We start from the raw sequence: 6067 nt of genomic DNA on the forward strand, positions 1-6067 counted from the left end.
CGGGTCTAAGGCACCAAGGCCGGCCCGTATAGACGATATGATAATATCGGAGTGTGGGTAGAGCCCGTATCTTATAGTTGAGTTTGATGATGATATATGCTAGTGTGGTAGAATTTTTTATACTCGTTGTCTGTGTGATACTTGTATGTTTTGGTTTAGTAGCTGAGTGTGGGTGAGGCCCGTATCTCCCAGACAGCGGAGTGTGGGCGAGGCCCGTATCTCCCAGCTAGCAGAGCGTGGGCGAGGCCCGTATCTCTATGAGTGTGGGCAAGGCCCATATCTCCTAGCTGTTCATTATATGATTGTGTGGTATGTGGTATTATGGGGGAACTCACTAAGCTTTATGCTTACAGATTACAATTTTGTTTTCAGGTACCTCTTCTTCGAAGGGGAAGGAGCTGGCGCGGTAGCGGTACATCATACACGCACATTGTTTTCCACACCATGAGTTATTCTGGGATTTGTACTTTGACATTATGGTTGTTTTTATGTTTTGGTTTTCAGACACGAAATATGTTTATGAAATGATGGGATCAAAGGATGTTTATTCACAAATGTTTTCCAAAGTGTTGATTGAAAAATGAAATTTTTGGTTGTGAAAATTGGGTCGTTAAATTTTATTTATATGTGAAGTCTTGGATTTGAAAATATTCTTTAAACCATTTCAAGCTTTAATCTTAACATCTTAATCTTAAAATGTGTGGCCTCTTGGTTTGAAATTAATATTAAAACCAAGCTTTGATATTAATCATCTCCATCTTCATTCAGGGCATCCACAATGCATTGAACTCTATAGAGTTCAATGGAGTGTCACATCATCATTCACTATTCCATACAACTCTATTCATTTTTGTCTCACAATGCATTAAACTCTACAAGTTCAATAGAACATATTAAAAAAATATTCATTTAAAGATTTAAAGACTTTCATTTTTCTCATTAAAGAGTTCAATGGCCATTGAACTCCAAATCCATTGAATGCCAAGGTGGCATTTCACAATGGTGGAGTTGTATCCATTGAATGACAAGTAGGCATGGCACCTCATTCAACTCTTCCATTAAACCCCCATTGTGGATGCTCTCAAAACCAAGATTTCTGCCACCTTACGTGTCATACATGAAATAGTATTAAAATTTTGTTTTTAAAGAACTTTTATTCATGTTTTAAGGAATATGAAGTTTGGGTTTGATGGCTTTGATTTATGTAGGTATCATGTTCTGAAAAACAACTCTAATTATTAAAAAAAATCCAAAACTATCTTACATACCAAAGTTATAGTAGCTCATTACTCACGAAAACACCTATCAACGTACCTACACAAACCTAAAGCTTGTGGACGTTTTAAAAGAAGAAAAGAATATCAAATTGTTCTAGAAAATTAAACCAAAAAAAAAACATAGTATGAACAAGAAAAGATATTCTCTTAGGAATTTCGAACCCCATACTCCTCATCCAGCAAACCCATCCTAGCTGTCTTTTCTTCATCATCGTCCGAAACAAATGGTCTGTACATGTAAAACATCACCATGCAGAAAACAAGATTGACGATTTCCTCTCCGGCATTAATCACCCACGACCACTCGTAAACTACATCGTCAGCAAATCCATTAACAACTATCCTCATAAAAAGATATACAGAAACCACCTTCGTAAATGATAACAATTTCGCTAAATGTCTAGCAGCATTCCCATCAACCTCACAAGTCTCATTCAACAAAATATACGAACGATAAATGGGAACAAAAATAACAAAGCAGGTGAGGAAATCGAAATGAATAAAACCTATGTTCTAATTCAACCAGTGTTCACTATAAGGGGAAATATCATCATTACAAAAGCCCGTTTCCCCTATCAACATAACAGATCCATTAGCTATAACCTGAAACAAGAACACAACAAGCAAAACAATCTTTTCTCTTTCTTGCAAAGACGGATTCCATAAACACCATCCGCCACTTATCAACACGATCAATGTGAAGCAAAGAACAGTTCTGATAAACCGAAGTATGTAAAACAAGACATCCCATCCATAAATGCCTGTAACCTTGAGGTAATGTTGATCAACTGCGGCAGACATTACGTGAATCAAAGTCACAACAAGTATCACACCCATTACTAAATGAATCTTGTGAAAACATAGCTTGTTCTTGAAGCATACGAAGATCCAAAACCCCTAGATTAGTGGATCTTCGTATGCTATACAACATTGATGTCTACGGCACTACCAAAACCCCTAGATTGGTGGTTGCATTAGCCCAACTGATAAATAGTTTTTGATAGTGCCGTCGACATCAATGTTGTATAGCTCTGTCCGGACGTCCATCGTTACCTAGGATTGGTGGTTGCAGTTGGCGAAGTAGAGGGAGTGTACACCGGGATATGACACTGGATACGTTTTGTTAAAGGAAGATTGCGGATAAGGGTAAACATGATCTTGGAAAGTAAAGAGGAGTGAGATGAAGTTGTTATCCAAAGGGCACAGTTCAAGGTTTTTTCTGGATTCTTGGAGGTAATCGTCTTCCACTTTAAACGAGAGAAGGAAGAAACCGATACGTGAAGGATCAGGTTCTGGTAAGTTGGAGTTGACGGACACGGAGGATATGTCGAAGGAGACGTGACCGGTATGCGAGAATCCAAACTCCGAGAAGAGTATGGTAGACCTGTTATCGGATCGGAGCTTCTTAGATATGATTTCCGCCGTAGATGGTGCACTGAAGAGGAAGAAGAGGAGGAGAACAACAACGATAATTTTCCTGAAGATTCTCATGTTGGATTCCCTGTGGTGTGAAAAGTTCAGAGAAACAACATCACAAAGTAAGGTGTTTTCAGCGAAGACAAATAAATAGGATGAGAAAAAAGGGATACAGATGAAGTTTAAGAAAAAAAGGATAACAATGATCAAGTTTAAATATGAAAGTAGGAGAGAGACTAGGGATAGAGATAAAACGATTCCATAATCCAGATTTCCCTCTCATTGTGGAATAGCTATTCCAAGGAGCGAGGAAACCTTCCTTGTTACCATCTCAGAATCTTTATTTGTTTTGATGTCAATTTTTTTTGCTTTCTTTTTGGCTTAATAGTAAGAGACAAGACAAAACTGAAAAATTGGTCTTTGTTTGCGATTTTCTTTTGATTAGTGGTGTGTTGGACAAAACTAACTGGTAGCGGGTAGTTTGCAGTGTTTTGTTAAACGCTATATGAAATAGCTTTTGGATTTGGAGCGTTTTGTTTAAACGAAATGCTAGAAATTTGTAGTGTCAAACAAAACTTTCTGTTCAAAAAGGAACGTTTTGAAAAACGCTAAAAGCTAGAAGCCTTCAAACGCTCAGTGCCAAACATGCTTAAGGTCTAAAAAGTTTCAAACTTGCGGATTTGGTATTTATTGACGACTTTTATCGTGGTTTTGGTTTCTTCTCAAATTTTTATTTATTTATTTTATTATTTTGAACCGGCAAATCTAATCTACTCTTAAATTAACACTTAATTTTATCTATGTCCACGACATGACTTGAACCCTTGACCTAAAAGAGAGAGGACAACACTTGATACAGCTGGGCTAGAAGCTCTTTGGTCTCTTCTCAACTTGAAGTGACTATTTTGGCCTTCAAATATTTTTTTAATAATTTATTAGTTTTAATATATTGTTGGATGTAAACCCTTATCATTTTAAAGATAAAATTTTGGAACAATTTGTATAAAATATTTAAATTATTAATTTGAATATAACATTATAGAGTCAACTTAGATATAAATTTTAGTTGAACTTAAATAACCCAATAAATATTTTGTAAATAGTAAAAAGTTATTAATTGTAGTGTCTAATGATTATAAGTTGGTTAATAATGTTAACTAAATATCAAACCTAAAGTGTAATCATAAATATACTAAATTTCAGTTTTAAAATAATATTTTTACTTCTACTTATAAAGTTATGTCTTTAACTTTTAACATATTATACTTAATTTATTAGATTTAATATGTTGTTGTATTTAAACCATTATCAGTTTAAAGCTACAACTTTTGAACAGTTTAGACAAAATACTTAAATTGTTAATTTAAATATAACATTAAAATGTCAACTTAAATATAAAATTCAGTTCCACTTAAAAAAACCAAAAAATATTTTGTAAATAGTTAAAAGTGATAAATTGTACTGATAAATGCAAAAGTAATTGTAATCTCAATTTAACTAAACTATTTCCTAAAGATATTTTTATAATCGTTAAAAGTTTTCAAATAAATAGCTTAAAATAACTTACAATAACAATAGTTAAAAATAACTCTATATAAATGATTATATTGTTATCTTTAAAATCAAAAAAACAATGTTTGATGTTTTAAATAATTATAATGATAGAAATTAAAACATCAAGCAAATAAATTTTAAAAAATTAATTAAAAATAACAACTATAAATAGCATTAAACCATATATTACATTTAATTTTATTCATGTGTAACTCACATATAGAAGTTATTCAAACGATTGAGATTATGCAGTTATAATAGATGTATATATTACAATATAATTTAAAATAATCAATATATTATATCAATTTAGTATACGAATTATTATATCAAATTTAACAACGTTATTGCTATATTTAAAAAAATATATATTTGTAAAGACTTTAACTATATAGGTGTTTCTGTGCAACTCGCAGGCATTCGCCTGGTATCTTATAAAGCTAACATTTTTTCTTGAACCTCATGCATTTTAAACTCCCAAGACTATTCAACTTATATAATTTAATTTATGATTAATTGAAATGTTGTGATTTGTAACGTTCAAAACTCTTCAAATAATGATATTTAATTGATGGGTTAAATGAAATATTTAGCCTATATAAGAACATTGTAAATGCAAGTAAAATAAAGCTAGTATTTTTTCTTGAACCCCATACATTTGAAACTCCCAAGACTACTCAACTTATATAATTTAATTTATGATTAATTGAAATGTTGTGATTTGTAACATTCAAAACTCTTCGAATAATTATATTTAATTGATGGGTTAAATGAAATATTTAGCCTATATATGAACATTGTAACTTACATATTGCATGTTTGTCAACACAAAATGATAGATTTTATTGGTAGCGTTTGAAAAGTTATGTGAGTGGTTCCATGGATGTAAGAGAGCAATTACAACTTTTCTAAATGTAAATGCAAGTAAATGTAAATATTGGTGCATGTAAAGTTTTATATATTAACCAAGCTTCAAATTTGGGTATGTGTGTAAAGGCATACATGAAACAAAATTTTTAATTTTATATGTTATTGATCTTTTTATAATCACAAGATGATGAAGTGAGACTGATAATTACTTCTCACAAGCTTTTGACAAATCAATCTTCAAGCTATTTATCAATTAGAATAATTAACTTTGTTAACATGTATGTATCTTTATGTCGTCTTTCTATTTATGTTAAGACAATCCATTTCTATCCAAAAGAACATTATTCAACATGTATTTTATGCTATTAGTTATATACTATGTTAGTTTCTATCGTTTATTTTGTTATAAATAAAATCGATGAAACTTTGATAATTGATTTTGTTAAAAGGAATTTACAATTATTATTCCAAATTGTTGGTGATAATGATGAATTAGAACGAATGATTTTACATATGATATGACTTTATTTTTGAAACCAAGGATTATTTATGTGTTATAAAAATATATTCATTATGATCTTGCAAAATTTATATGTATGTATCCATTTTCATATGTTTTATAATAAAAATGAATACTGTATTATATCTTATTACATTAGTCAATTTCCATTTTCCTATTCGTTATTTACCATAAAGTTCAAGTAAAAATACAGGAAATATTAATACTTTTATAAAGAAATATAAATGATAAAAATATACTTCAAGTGTAACACTCCCTACTCTTAACCCATTTTAACATTTTTTTAAAGATTGGTCTTGGTACTTAAATATTACTATAACTTTGAATTTCAAATCATTATTTTATTTGGACGCTTCATTCCCTTCCAATATTTCATAGCTATAATAACAAAAGCAAAAGTATAATACTGAAGTACGATAACTTTTTTTTA

At 30.9% G+C, this 6067-nt stretch overlaps 1 pseudogene; it reads right to left on the bottom strand.

Moving 5' to 3' along the window:
- Window positions 1-1424: 1424 nt before the first annotated feature.
- On the bottom strand, window positions 1425-2114 carry LOC145098681 (protein CANDIDATE G-PROTEIN COUPLED RECEPTOR 7 pseudogene; annotated as a pseudogene).
- Between the last annotated feature and the right edge of the window lie 3953 nt (window positions 2115-6067).

This window comes from Lactuca serriola, chromosome 4 (genome assembly GCF_051521515.1).
Source record: "Lactuca serriola cultivar US96UC23 chromosome 4, Lser_US96UC23_V15, whole genome shotgun sequence".
Classification (NCBI taxonomy): domain Eukaryota; kingdom Viridiplantae; phylum Streptophyta; class Magnoliopsida; order Asterales; family Asteraceae; genus Lactuca; species Lactuca serriola.